Here is a 15,320-nt window from a genome sequence, read left to right on the forward strand (position 1 = left end):
AACATCCCAGTGAATAAAGGCTGAATGATATTTCCCTTTGGTTATTCATATGTGTACATGGATATGCTGATAAACTGCCACTTAGTCCAGAGGCTGTACAGAAAAAAATCGCCAGATAAAATACAGTATTCCTAGTGAAAACCTTTATGGAATACGTTCCTGCCCAAGCTCCTGCTGGGAGATGCACAATAATGCTCCCTGAGACCTGGCAACCCTTCTATGTGAGCATATGGTCTGCTCAGCTCTTGCAGTACCACTGCACAGCGAGTGAGCACACAGCAAAGTCAGAGCAAGCAGAGGGCTGTTTAATAGCATGGATTCTGTGGCTACATCAAACTTTTCCAATACTTCAGGAATGGATTCTTTTTCTCTGCTATTGAAGTGAGCACTGTTTGCAGAAGCAGGAGTGAGCAGAGACAATCTGTTTGGGGCAGAAGGAGTTCACAGCCATCTCCTACAGAGCCAGTGCTGCTGTGGAAGGGTCCTGCCTGATGTGTCAGAAGTTGTGTTTTCTCATGGCACTACACCGCCTTCATCCCTTTTTTGTCTCTAGATGCTATGTAATTTGCTCAGTAATTGGAACAAAGAGAGGGACCTGAAAGTAAAAATCCCACTGCTGATGTAGACTGGTGCAGGGCAAAATATCAGCTGCAGTCACTGTGTTTCTGAGGGAGCCAACAAAGCCAGGCGAGTCAGTGCTAACAAGCAGATCTCGTCCTGCCTCCGCTCCTCGCGCTGGCAGAGCACTGTGCTGAAATCACTGCAGCAGGGATCGGGCCAGGAATGAGCGGCTGAGTTGCAAAGCAAATTAATTCCTGCCAAAAAAGTTCAGCTATGCTCAGAAGTATGTAAAGTGTCCGATTTGAGAAGTGTCAAGTAGCATTTGTGACCAATTATCCAAGATGAAGGGGGCAGAGCTATGTTTATACGTACTAATCTTCAGCCAAAGTTTGAAAACTCCAATTCATGGACACGCATCAGATTTCCTTTCCAGGCTTGGCATTTGCCTGTACGCACGCACGCACATTGCTCGGGGATGACAGGAAAACATGATTACGACTTGCAAATAATACAAATAAAAAAAAAAAAAAAGTGAGTGGAGCTGCCATGCAGCAGCAGCATGGTAATTAAGCCTATACTGTGATAAGTGGGAAAAAAAAAATCACAGACTGCTGTATGAGTAAAATAGCTTTATCAGCTGAGCTGAAATATTACGGGTGATGCGTCTGCATTGTTATTTTTCCACAACCTGAGAAGCCTTGGGAAATGATCTACACAAAAGAATACGAACTGAAAGCTGCCTCTGCCATCTTCTGTTTAATTAACACAGGTATACCAGTTTAATGCAATTAATCAAGATAGTAGGGATTAAACAGTAACTCAGAGCTGAACACGACAATGTTATCAATTCCATGGTGCAAAAGGGCTGGGAGAAAATGACTGCGGTGACTAGAAGCACTATGGGCAAGGACAAGCTGACTGGAGTTTTGGGTGGGTTTCAGAGGTTTATATTGATCTATTGAAATTTAAGAGTTGTTGATTTTTCACGTGGCCAAGCAGTTACTCGCCTTGCCCTTTCCTTTCCCCTCGCAGACCTTCCAGGGTAATCCCCCGAGTGGCAGCAACTCTTAAAGCGATTCCTCTCTCTTCTAACAGGTTCCTGATGCCAAAGGTCTGACCTTACAATGAGCAGCACACGGGGTGAGATCGGGCACTGCACTGAGCTTCACACACAGCTATTTTGGTAACCAGAACTGTGTAGTCAGGATAGTACAAGCACAAGCACAGTGAAGGATTTATCAACATATTAACTCTGTCAGTGCTGTGTCCCTGTACAGGTTCCTGTGTCTATTTCAGATAATAAACTCAGGCTTGCAGAAATCTTTGTCTGCAGAAGAGGCTCAGCCTGGCTTACTGCCACACCACTGCCCTTGTTAATGCACATACTTCCAGCTCTGATGCACTGGGACCACCACTGCCGGGTAAGAAGTTGGCTGCGTTCTCTGGGGTCATTCTCTTGGCTTAAGAATGTTAAATTGGGTGATAACGAGGAGTAACCACGTCCCTTTTTATGGTTAAGTTGACACTTGCCTTCTAGTAAACAGATGCAGCGATGACCCTCCTCATTTCTCACAGGTCACCAAACAGCCCTGGGACGGGAAAGGTTATTGGCCATTTACCAAACTCTGTTTGACTTGGGTTCATGGGTGAGAGATGAAAGTGCTATACTGCATTACCCATCCCCAGGGCCAGCCAGACTCCCTCAAGCAGTGTTTTATTTAACAAAGCAACTGCTGACTCATGGGAATCCAAGAGTTAAGGAAGAGAGGACACAATTTCAAACCGCAAATACTTCCTTAGGGCAGACATCTTAAAGCAAGGATGAAACTCCTTGTTTCAGTGCTGCTCCAGTACACTTAATGATCAGCATGCTTCTTCTGTAATGAATCTCCCTTCTTACCACCAGAACTTCCATTGTGCAACTTATGGTGTTTTAGTCTCTACGCTGTCCTGTTTCACGCCATCTCTCTGGGAGATGCTCCAACACCGGGGCAAGCCTGGACCAGCTACCTGCCCATAAACAGCTTCTAACAGCTTCAGAGACCAGTCACCGTGTGCTTTGCCTCTTACCCAGACGAAACAAGCAGCTCAGGATCATACATGAACCGTTCCCCCGACCTGAGCTACCCAAACATTTTGAATATCCCAGCGCTGAGATGGTGACAGAGCTTCTTGGCTCTGGAGAATCAGTCCTTGCTACTGCGATAGTTAAAGTCCTGCTTTTTAAAGATGATAGGTGCAATGCTTAATGCTGCAATGGTTACAGGAAGGAGAACATCTGCTCAGATCAACCAAGAATTTAACCTGGTCTCATGCTGAATTTCTTAAGATCTCAAAATCCCATACTGTTCCAAATTCACTGGCAATGATCAAAATCCTCTTTTGTTTTTCTTCCTTCCTGTTCTAGTGTGAACCATGAAACAGTCAGAAGTTGCATTTACTGTTTGATGCTACTACATTGCTATAGTCAGTCCTGTTCCTCTTGTATTTTCTCCTTAATTTAATAGCCAATTTCTAGCAAAATCTTGTTGCCTAGATCCTGCCAACAACCAGGGAACAAATGCAAGCCAGCAGAGAAAATGAACGACCAGAAGGTAGGTGAAGACTGATAAATGCAGGCCATTCATGTGACAGAATCCGATTCATTTTCATGCCAGGGAAATTTTTAAATGGGACTCCTCCCAGTGGAGGGCTCACACTGCTCAAGGCCTGCTTCACTATAAAGACAACACGTAATTATTCAGGCCTTATGATTACTGCTTATTACTAGATTCCCAGTCACAGGGAGTGAGGGCAGAGGTGAGCTCAGGCCCCAGTTTACTACCATGCGCTGTACAGACTGTACAGTAGGAGCCCTATAAAAGGTGCTGTCTGCTTTATGGGGGTGACAAATGCAGCCAGGCTGAGGGTTGAAGTGGCTCGTCCAACACTGCAGATCCTATCAGCAGCAAAGCCAAAGACCCAGCCCAAGCCTCTCTCTACCTCCAAATCTACTGCTTCAGACACTTCCTATTTTCACATTTATTTTGAATCACCAAAATGAAAAATGGAGCAAGTGCCATGTCCTTTGAAACACTATTTATTGCATTTATAGAAAACATTTTGTTTACTCGGGCTAGCGGAGATCATTAAGTGAGAAATTCATCAGGAAAAAAATATAGGCTGGGTGTGACTGAGAAACTTGTGCTATATTCTGCAGTACCAGGATCCTGCCATCCTATCCTCTGCTGTCAGGTTGGGGTCACAACTGCCATTTGGAGAAGCTTCCATGGAGATGTGAACAGAATATGAATACAATTCTGTGTAAGTAGATTTTTGTTCAGTTTTAGTTTAATGCGATGCATCAAGTCTGTACAGAGTCTGCTGTTAATCCCAGCCTCGTCATGAAAATGCATTTGACCACTACATGTTCAATCCCATAATGCATACCTGTGTACCACACCATAGCAACACCCACTCCATTTATCTATTAAAATTATTTTACCAGGTCAGCCCTTTGACATTCACATTTCTTTTGTAAAAGATTCTATAGCACACATCAGTTGTGCTCTCTCTCTACCTTCTGATCAGTTGGCAGATTTTCTTAAGGCTATTTTGACTTATTGTAACATTTCTCTACTTTCTTATTTGAGTAATAGAGGCTTTCACAAGCATAATATGACCTAAAAACTCAAATACGACTCTCAAAAACCAAATAGATACTCATTATCATTTTCTCTTTAGTATTTGCAAGTTCTGGGTTATCTTCCACAACCTTTACATGTTAGCTAGTGTTTTACCCTTTGGTAGCTTTGCTCAATTACAGAAGGTTGTGATAATTGACAGATGTGTGTTTGTAGATTTCTTTACAGATGAAATCAATGAAATGTCCTTAAGTCTAGTAACTACTCGGTACTAGTTTATACGGCCCTCTTTGCTCCTACTGCTGCTTTGAACCAATTTATTTAGTCATTTTGACTTTACTCAGATGCATTCCTTCCTGCTGCAACAGCAGTTACACGGGATGTTTGAAACCATGCAGTCATTTCCATTCTGGATTTCATGAGGGTTTATTCTTGTCTGAGTGGTGAATCATACATACATCCCTCTGTGGATTCCAGGTGAGTTAGTCACACTAGATGCTTCCAAGTAATACACAGAAAGGTGCTGAGAAAATGACAAGTCTCTGCCCAGTCAGAAAGCTCAGCAAAGGTAGATTAGAGAAAAATGCCCTTAAATTTTTTCTAGGGGAAACCCAGGGCCAGAAAGCTTCTGCCTTTGAAGAAGCCTGACAAGCAGGGAGGTGGAGTTCTTGCACTACTGACTGACCAAGGGCTGCTCCCTGTCCTCAGAAATAGATCAGGAAATAACTGAAAGTACCTGAAGATATCAAAAGGATAATTAAGTTTCATTGTGAGAATAAGAAGGTAATCTGTCTAGACAAATCTAGGGCCTAGCACTGAAAACTGTAGTATCTGAATATAAAAAATGAGTAATTTTGAATAAAGATGCCTATCAGGACTGCAAATTCAGAGGGTAAAAAAGCAGCCTTGCTTAATAGGCCATCTCTCCATCTTCCTCTGGCTCATTTTCTTGTTCTATTCCTTCCTTTTGTGTTCTTGCAAAAAAAAAAAAAAAAAAAAACCACCAAAAAACCCCCCACCAAAAAACACATGTAAAATCTGATACTGAGAATGCTTTAGCTTCATTTCAACCTTTTCTTCTCAAAAGGTTTTGTTCCACTAGGAAGATTCCCCCTAGCTCAGCCACAGTGGAGGAAGCCTTGCAGACCCCTTTGCAGACAGAACAGCTGTGTTTTGAGGGGTTCTCCAAAGCGGTCAGGACCCTGTTCTGGTGGAGCTCTCGAAAATGCTTTTGAACTGGCATGAGAAATCACCTGGGACCCAGAGCAGAGCACAGGGCGCACAGGACAGTATTTCCTCTGTGCCTTTTTTGCTGAGCAGAACTGCTGCACTATAAACAAATGTGAGTTTTGCCTCATTCTTAGATAGGGTGAGTTATGAAAGCCCACTCCAGACATAATGAATGTATAGATCATTTTGACCAGATCATAATCTATGAGTAAATAATGTTCTCTGAAAACGTATAGGTGAAATAAAGAACTTGCTACTATTGCTCTATTGGTATCAGGGATTACTGATGAGGCCAACATAGGTCTGAGTCTCTGTGCTGGAGTTTATATACAATGCAGAACTAACAACAGGGTTTGGCTAGCAAATTCCATCCCAGATCGGGATATTCAGGGATTATACAGCTGCAAACAGAACCTGAAACTACAGAATTTATCCGTCTCCAGACTTTATCACAAGCCCCAAACTCAGATTGGGGCACAAAACATTTATAAAACTTTGCCATTAGGTTCCCCTGATTTTGGTAGCCATAATTAATAAGCAAATCCCATAGCAATTTTCAAAAGGAGCAGGACTCTGGTACACCCAGTCTAACAGCTATGACTTCAATGCGCAGAGTAAGCCTGTGGACACCATGCTTAGGACCCAATGGCTGGCTGCTATCATGGTCTCTGCCACAAGGGAGTTAGTTTAAAAGAAGCTGGCACTGAAGTGACATCTGTGTGCAATGTGCTGCCCTGTCCAGACACTGGACTCCATGTATTTTGCCCTAAAACTGGAGAGGAAGGCACTGGGGAAAAAAAAAAAAAAAAAAAAAAAGAAGAGGAAAAAAATACAAGGGAATAAAAGTACTTTTGAAAGAGAAGAAATCTACATTTCAATGAAAATCCTTTCAAGGCATTTCAAATAAGAGTCTGAGAGAAATAATTACAAAGTTTGGAGAGAAAGAACGTTAGCTTTGATATCTTTTTCTTCTATGAAGCAATTAAAATAAGCAATTTTTCAAATACTAAGCAGAAAATTACTAATGGCTGAACCCAAAAGCTTTCATTTCCTTCTTGGGGCCTTTATTCTTCTAAAAAAAGACAAAAAATGTGAAGGTGGTTTTCCAGATAGATTAATGCATAAAGCAGTCGCTAGTTGGATGTCATAAAAACTACAGCAGCATAGAATAGCTGAGATTAAGAGCTAGATCTAAATCATGCAACAGTCCAGTTAATATCAATGTCTAATTAAGAAATGCATAAGAAGTCTGTAATGTTGATTTGATGGAGAAAAACTCTAATAGGGTTTCTTTTGGAATTTTCCATTTCAATTGCTGTGTAGACTTTTAATGGATGTCCTCTCCAGTCTTTGGTATTAGCAGGAATCATCCTCAAATTAAAACCAGGGCCTAAAATGGAACACAGGTAGACAAATTAGCTTGTCTGGGAAGCAGTCTGAATAGCATGACAATGTGAGCTCAACCTGAAATTTTAGTACAAATAGAAGAGAACAAATGTCTCAAATCTGGTGTGGAAACCCTATGTGCTTATCGTTTAAACAATTTAAAACCCTGTAATTTCAAACAATGCAATGTAACCTGTTTCCTCACCTCCCTCAGCCTGCCAAAATATGCAGAAAGCCACAGACCATTAAGAATTATTAATTAGCCTTTTTAAATTGGAAGACCTACTATAGCCATGTAGTCTTTCTGTAGCCATGCATGTTACTGTCACCTCAAAGTGGGCTCTTCTTGGCTTGTAACAGCATTCAGAACACATGGCTCCCTATCACCATCAACGCTGCAATTAGTCTCCCACTCCCTTCTGGTTAACTAACACACTCAAACTTTGAGCAAAATGAAACCTGTGGCATCTGTCCCAGATTATCCAGGATGTTTGGTCTCCAGGTATGAAAGGAGAACTGGTTTTACATTGTGTGTCACAGATACCCTGAAGTTGTTAAGTTACAAGCAGTGTAACTGTTAGCACGCATAAATCCTCACAGCAAAGAGGGAGAAAGCATAGCACTGGCTTAAAGCAGCAGTGTATTTGTTATCTCCACTTTGTTGTTGACCCAGCAAATCCGGGGGGAATTATCTCAAGAATCCAGGAAGACAGCAAACTCAAAATAAGCCCTATGACCTAAGGAGCAAGCACACTGGGGAGTCATTTTTAAGTTCATTAGAGCACGTTAAAATACAATACACTGACCATGGTAAAGGCAAAGCATATTATTCCTTCTGCCCACATATTTCTTTCAAGCACTAAATCCATCTAGAGTCCTTTCAGAATCATACCATAAAGCCTTGCCACTTCACTTTACAAACAAAGCGGAAAAGACCAGAGGTAAAATCAGAACAACAGTGAAAGTTTGGCACTTCCAAATTGCTGTCACTGCCTGAAATGTCACAGTCTAAATCCTTATCTGGCATTTTTCCATTGATCAATGAGGCACAGATGCTTCATATTAAAAAGCAATACCACGGGACTGGGGATGCCCCAAGGATTGTTCTCCTTGAACAAGGGAGCTATGACATTCTCAGCACGGCACCCACCCTCTGAATGATGAGGCTCTAATGATGTGACATTCAGCTCCAGAAGAGGAGTCTGATTTTCCACAAATAATTCCGCTTGACTGTATGACTGGGGAACTACCAGGTTTTCAAAATAAAATGGAGCACAGCTTTTGCAGGATGCTTTCCCTGCAAGCCTGGATTTATGTAATACATAGGAAATAAGAGTATGAAGCTGGCTGCCTTCTGCAAATAATACACAACAGAAAAAATAAACAAACCTTAACTTGTCCAACACACTTGAGAGCCACAAATTTCCTTGCTGTTTTACTGAAGGAGAGGACAACTTCTTTCCTCCATAAAACTATCCTTTCAGACATTACTACAGTCATGACCTCACTGTGGTTCCTGGATTCTTTCTGAAAAAATGAAATGAATAATACACCAGTGATCTCATCAAAGCATAAAGGACATCTTATACAGGAGGAGAAAGAATATCTGGAGAACCTCAGTGCTCCATCTGCATAAAGACAGTAGAAAAAGGACTGTAACATTGGAGAGAATGAAAGATTCAATGATGGAGATGCATTTTTCCATCTTATAAACAATTAGGATTCATTTTACCTATCACATTGGCCATCCTTCTAGCTGTCCCTACAGGTGTTCTTTTTTTCTTGTGCCTTTATCAATACCTTCTCTTGTCTCTTCTGTGCTTTTCGTACATGTTTTAACATACTTGGTTAGTCTTTGAATCATACACACTAGTGTTCTCAACAACACTCAAATATATTTTTAGGATACAACACAGTGCTGTTATACAAATATCCACAAACTTCATTCATAGCTTAGATAATTCTGGCTAAGGACATGTTTCTTCATGTTCATGTAGTTCTGAGGCCAAGGAGTCCTGGGTTATGGGAGCTCCCATGTATTTTGTGGCCCTGGTACCTTCTGGCAGTAATCGGGAGGGCAGGCAGGGAGAGATGCTTTGTTTTCTTTGGCTGGACCATCTATGAAAGAGTATTGGTAACTGACAGTTTCACCACATTTTTCAAGCTGAGGCTGAAAACAAGAAAATCTGCAGAATCCGAGTACAGCATTCAAGACGCAATATCATCTCTTGCACCCACAGGTGCACCTCACTCTGGCCTGAGATCACATGTTAAGTGATGCAACGACAAACTGGTTTCCTCACGCCAGAGCTGAATGTCACATAGCTGCCCTGTGCTTGTGTCAGTGCTGTCAGTGCTCTGCCACATCTCTGCTCCTCTAGGAGCATAGTGACAGCACAACCCTTTTCCTATCCCATCACCATTGCCCACTTCTTGATTGCTGCAGGCTTGGCAGGAGTAGATGAACCTATTCCTTCCTACCTGCGGCACTGCTCAGCCAGGAAAAAGCCGTGGGGCTTTCCCTGCAGGGGAAAGTTTTAGCCAAACCATCACTTCTGCCAAAAGAATGAGGAATCCCTTGAGGTAGGCTTCCTTGGATGCAAGTAATTATTCGGGCTATAGCAGGGTTATAGCTAATACATCTGAGTCACAATGTGGATTTGCAATTTACCTGTTAAAAGTAACTAGTTTATGTCCAAAATACAGATTTTATTCCTAACACCACTTACATCTTCACAACTTCTACATGAGCTGTAGATGTGACAAGCTGAGTGACTGAGATTTCTCTCACAGTCAGCAGGAGAGCAACATGTAAAATACTTGTTTTTCAGAGGTGAGGTCACCAGCATCCCCACTGGCACATCTGCTTTGCTGAATAAAAGTCCAGAGATTTGCAAAACTCCAACATGCATAAATTGAGTTGAGTTCACTGGGCCCACACAAGATATCATTTGATCTACTCATTTAATAGCAGTTCAGTGTTTACTCTCTATACAAAATATTTTTCTGTTACATAAGCCTTTTACATTTTTACAACAGCCAGCATCTCACCAGTCCTCATACGTGGGTACTTGTATATTAATAAAGGACAAAAAGCTAAGAGAAGTTACAAGAGAACTCAGGATACCAGTAGGTCAAAAAAGAGCCTAAATACATTCAGTGGCTTCAGAAAAATGCTAATATCCAATATTTCCCTGCTTAGACTGTGCAGCTGTTGAGATGAGACTGCCTGAGCAGAGCTTCCAGAGGGACATCCCTGAAGCCTTGCACAGAGCCATCCACATTTGGCTTTAATGGTTTCAAGTATTTCTACTACTTTTTTTTTTTCCCCACTCCTCAGAAAAAAAATCTTCTGATTGTAACACGTTTGCACTTGATGCCTTAGGTAGTGGTTCTTGCTCTGTGACATCTTACACAGTACTTTCTGCCTTATACAGCATACATGAGATAAGTGCTAGTCAAATACATCCTAATTCTTTCTTGATTTCATCTGATCTAGAAATAACTTTTAGATATCTGCAATAAAGATTTCCAAAGACTTCTTTTGTGTGCACATCTTCATCTGTTGGGTTTGGCCTTTCAATGTCATCATGAGTCTTACAGGATACTTGCAACACATGCATCCAAACATCGTTCATTGTTATGCATTGTGCTTCCCCTCACCCCCCTGTTGACTATTCCTAAAGTATTTTTTTGGGATAGCAGAAGCAAAATTGATCATAATAATGCAAGTGAGAAAACAGGGAACAGATGACCAGCAATATAACTATTTAAATGGTTTTAGACCTGCCATTTCCAGAGCAACTTGATTTGAATTAAAAACCAAGTGATTTCAAAAGTCCATTTAATACTGGGAAAACTACGAGCACATTTCATCTACATCCAAGATCCCAGCCATGAGATTACATATCTCAAAACAGACACCTCCTTAAAGAGGCTGTTTAAATAATAAAACTTCTTGTAATAATCAGAAGAGATGCACGGAGGAGAGGAAGCACCTGCTTCACAATGAAAAGTTTGATTTTGGAAAAGGCTCATTAGGTTAAAGGAACTGTACTGTAGCAGACAGCATGGCTTATGCTGATCTTCATGGAAGTGACTATTTAATTAAGAAGTAGACATCTCAGTTTTCCCCTGAAACTTACACTAGAAATTCAGTACAAAGGTTTGCTGCATTTTATCAGGTTGACTTCATTACCTTCAGGAGTAATAGAAATTGCATTTGTTTCCCTGGGCTGTGGAATACAGAGAAACCCATGAAAAGAAAGAGGAAAAATAAGAGATGCTGATTTTCTTTGGCTGAAATAAAAAAAATAGGGCTTTGAGAACATTTGAGTATAGTATGCCCTGGATCTTTAGGAGAAGCTCAAAGAAACAATTTCAAAGAAACGTTTTCTAAATGCTTGTCTGTTAGTTTATTTTCATTTTGTGTTGCCACGTATAATTACAAGAAACTTACAGAAGACCCATAAGACTTACAGTCTGTTAGAAATGCCTTTTCCAAGATTATACTGTAGGCTATTACTTCAGCCCGCTGGGTATCATGTGTAGGCAAGGTGTAAGATTAGGCACATGAATATTTCTGTCTACCACTTGCGTGCTGAGACAATACCAGCTCACACATTCTTCTGTCATTGGTCCTTATTCCATCGAGGATATTCTTAATTACCAGCAAGACAACTGGGTAATATCATATAAAGCATCACAGCATCATTCCTGTGATGATTTACACCTGCTAAGAGCCTGATTATTGGATTTTACCATATAGTAAGCTCAGAAGGTAGACAATATTTTTCTACAGGACACTGTTTCTATTTTTAAGATAACTACTCTCCTTTTTCCAATTCATTGGCACAATTCTCTTAAAAGATAGAATGTTTGTACACACAGACACTGTTTCTGAACATCTGAGCTGCCTTGAAAAACTCAGAGTGCTCCTATAGTAGTTTAAATCAACTCAAGTCTAAACACTGAAACACTGAATCTGACAACGTGCATGAGGGTCATGGGGAGCACATCCCTTCTTGGGGATTCTAATGAACACAAAATAAAATACACAGAAATAAAAAAAAACCAAGTTCACTACATCCCTTGTTCCACTTTGAGATTATGGTTTTATATGGCTTTTATTTGTATTTATATATGTATTTATACACAACCCTTGCAGAATTACTTCAAAATCTTTGGGAATGATGGAAATTCTGTTGATTCCAGCCTCTGCTTTCCATTATGGAAGATGTTTGTGCAACAGGTTTGCTGAAGATGGAACACTAATGAAATGGGTAATTTTATAAACGCATTGGGGAGGGTAAGTGTCCAACAGAAAAGAAGTCAAGCAGAAGCAGAAATTAGTCTGCTTGAAACAAACAAACTAAGGAATGCCTGCTAAAGAGTCATGAATTTCTTTAGAACACTTTTTTTCCCCTAAATCACCTACAGAAACTCTGCAGCTGAAGATGTTTTGATAGCAGTTATGATCAGAACACCAGCACTTCTCATACGTGAAATACAACATTGGGAAGGATTTTTTCGCTCCTCAAATCACTCTTCTGAGGCTTTATATCAATTTCAAGCAATTTGCCTGGCCATTTCTATGATAAAATAGGTGTTTTTATCCATTTAGAAGAGCAATAAAACTAAGGAAAATTCAGGCAGAACATGCTCTTTCTTTAAAGCTTCAACTCATAGTAAGAATCTGGTTTGTGCTGTACTTCTCTCATGAACTCAACTTTCCATAGTGCATTAAGTGTTGTAATAATGCAAATCAAATACAAATTTTAATAACTCCTTCCATTAAAATGATCTATTAAAGTTTTAAGAGTCCAACACTTATGAGCATTATTCTAATTGCATGATTTTGCTCGGGGCAGGTTTTACAGATCTGCCTGATCATTGGATATTCGCACATTTAGGATTATTTTAAATTAATTTTTGGAAGAGTTTCAGTCTCAGTAGCAACAGTTGTTTAATAGTTGTCTTGTGGGTAACTACGCATCTGCTTCCACACGGGAAAAAAAACTACATACATTTAGAACTCTGGGAAAGGAGGTGGCGGAGGTTTATAGAATGACGAGCAATATGAAGAACATTCTGAAGATGTGTGCTCACTTCAGTGCAAGGAGCAAAAGAGGCTTCAGAAGTAATATACATGTTAGGCAACACAGTCAAATTGTGGTATTCTCCCACAGAACACCAACAGATATAATCATATGAAGAAAAGCTTTAGAATTCAATGAGTGCACTCTGTTGATACCATTCACCTTTCTCGTTTCATGCAACTTGTAGGATGGATTTCTAACAGAAGGATGTGCAGTGGAACTCGCACACACTGGCTTAGAAAGTGGGCAATGCTTTGCAAAGCTTCCTAACATGTTTATGTTAACAGAAATAAGTCAGATCAGTGCTGAGGGACAAAGTTCGGTAATTCCTCCTCAGAATCCATCCCAAACAAAACCACTGTGAGATATTACATGATATATATGGTCTGTGTCTGAGGTCTTCCATGAGAACTTTGTATGGGATAATAATGCCAAACACGCAAAAAGGGTTGGAGAGAACAAATCAGTTTTCAAGAGGCTTCCCAACTAAAAAGAAGTTAAAGATATTTCAAAATAATGTAAAGTGTCTCAGTAGATACTATTCTAAATTATCATTGGCTTTGAAATATGCTTTGGTTTAAAATTTTAATTTCTATACGAAAGCAAAAAAAAAAAAAAGAAATATTTTGAGATTACTGAAGAAAATAATTTGGTGCTTATTCCGTTCCTTTTAAATGCATTGGTTAGTCACAGAATTAGTTGAAAAAAAATGAAATCTTAAGAACTCCCAAAGGATAGGATAAAGTATTTCTCTGCTAGTTATACAAAATGAGAGAAAAATCTTATGTCACTCTCATTAGCACATAGATTTAGTGAAATGCTCACATTCTCATAGAGGCACATACTGGAACTCAGGGTTTGGGTTTCCTTCCAAGTGTGATGCTTACACACGGTAAGTGATAACTCTTTCTTTATTAGATACTGTCATCTACATTTCTAGAGAAATACCTGGAGGTGTTCCAGCCTCCACATGGGTGATGGCCTTTTTTTCCTTATGGAACAGAATCCTAGAATCCTTTGAATTGGAAGGGGCCCTTAAAGGTCACCTAGCCCAACTCACATTCAATGAACACGGACATCTGCAACTCGATCAGGGGGCCTTGAGCCCAGTCCAGCCTGACCCTGAGTGCCTTTGAGGACAGGGCATCATTTTTCCTACACTGCCACAAACAGGACAGGAAGTCTGAGCAGGGAATTTCAGCCACTTTTAGTTCACAGGCTAACGTGTTAAAACAAAAATGATGATTAACTCTTAAGTAATTTAGAAGTGGGCTATCCAAGGTGAAAGAGCCCTAGATGCCAGGAAGGGTTAGGCTTTGGGCAGGGGACAAGGCAGCCAACACAGGGATGGTGTGCACAGCCATACTGTGCAATGATAATGGTGTGGGGCAGAAACATCCCAAGGTGTCTGCCCAATTTGTCAGGAATTTCTCCTCTGAACTATTACCTCCAGATCTCCCTAGAACACCCTCGGTCCTTTTATCTCTTGAGCTATCTCAGAGTTTACTGCCTGCCTATCGCCTTGGCTGAACTACACTAATAGTGAACTAATTACATATGAACGCTCTAATTTGCTTTATGTCTTTCTCAAAAAACCACACGTGTGCAGGCATGCACACAAGTAAACTTTTGCTCATGCTATAAAATTGCAGCACGATGTAGAATCAGTGCAGCAGCCCCAACATTACAAAACATCACATGCTCACTGCCCATCTACTGCTTGTCCCTATCAGGCCACCACCAGTGCTTGTCATTCCTGATCTGCGACATCGCCTGCTGCTCCAGACCAGAAAAGGGAGCAAAGAAGAGAAATACGTGTTTGTCATTGAACTGAACTGAGAAGAAGGAAGACGAGAACGATAAGATCATTGCCTGCAGCACTTTGTTTATGAGAACATCCTTCCAGTGATATATGCCTGCACCAGGTGAAAGTATTGTGTCACCCCTAACATATTTTAAATGCCAGGGCTGTCATGCAAGAAGACAATGATGAACAAGTTTAAACAGAATATGGTATTGTAGCCATGTGCAGTGTTACCTTTTAAAGGTTTGCATCAGTAGCATTTCTTAACAAAACATTTACAAACTGTTACATTCCCCTACAGAACCTCTTTCATATTCCCAATGAAATTACTTCTATTGTAGATGAAGTATGCGTAACATAATACACATATTAAACAAATCAGGCCACTTTCTCATGCAAGTTTTTCAGCCTATTTCATGTGACCTCCCAGCCATACTATTTGATCTTCTCTTAACTCCTTGGATAACAGTTTAGGGACTACACCTCACCCAGCAAATAGATCTATAAAGGGACATCCACACTGCTCCAAGAGCAGGAGCCTGCCCCAGGTCAGAAGTCTGTTTGGTTGAGCTCTGGTGTGTGCCTATGAATTAGCTGCTGGAACTCCCAGACTGCATT

At 40.6% G+C, this 15,320-nt stretch overlaps 1 long non-coding RNA gene across 1 annotated transcript in view; it reads left to right on the forward strand.

The window, feature by feature from the left end:
* Positions 1-15,096, forward strand: part of LOC125697991 (uncharacterized) — a 36,591-nt gene extending 21,495 nt beyond the window's left edge. Inside the window, exons 4-6 of the long non-coding RNA XR_007379036.1 lie at positions 1,657-1,982; positions 3,069-3,155; positions 3,761-15,096. This is a non-coding gene — a long non-coding RNA (uncharacterized LOC125697991). The remainder of the gene's footprint in view (positions 1-1,656; positions 1,983-3,068; positions 3,156-3,760) is intronic.
* Positions 15,097-15,320: the final 224 nt, after the last annotated feature.

This window comes from Lagopus muta, chromosome 10, assembly GCF_023343835.1.
Source record: "Lagopus muta isolate bLagMut1 chromosome 10, bLagMut1 primary, whole genome shotgun sequence".
Taxonomy (NCBI): domain Eukaryota; kingdom Metazoa; phylum Chordata; class Aves; order Galliformes; family Phasianidae; genus Lagopus; species Lagopus muta.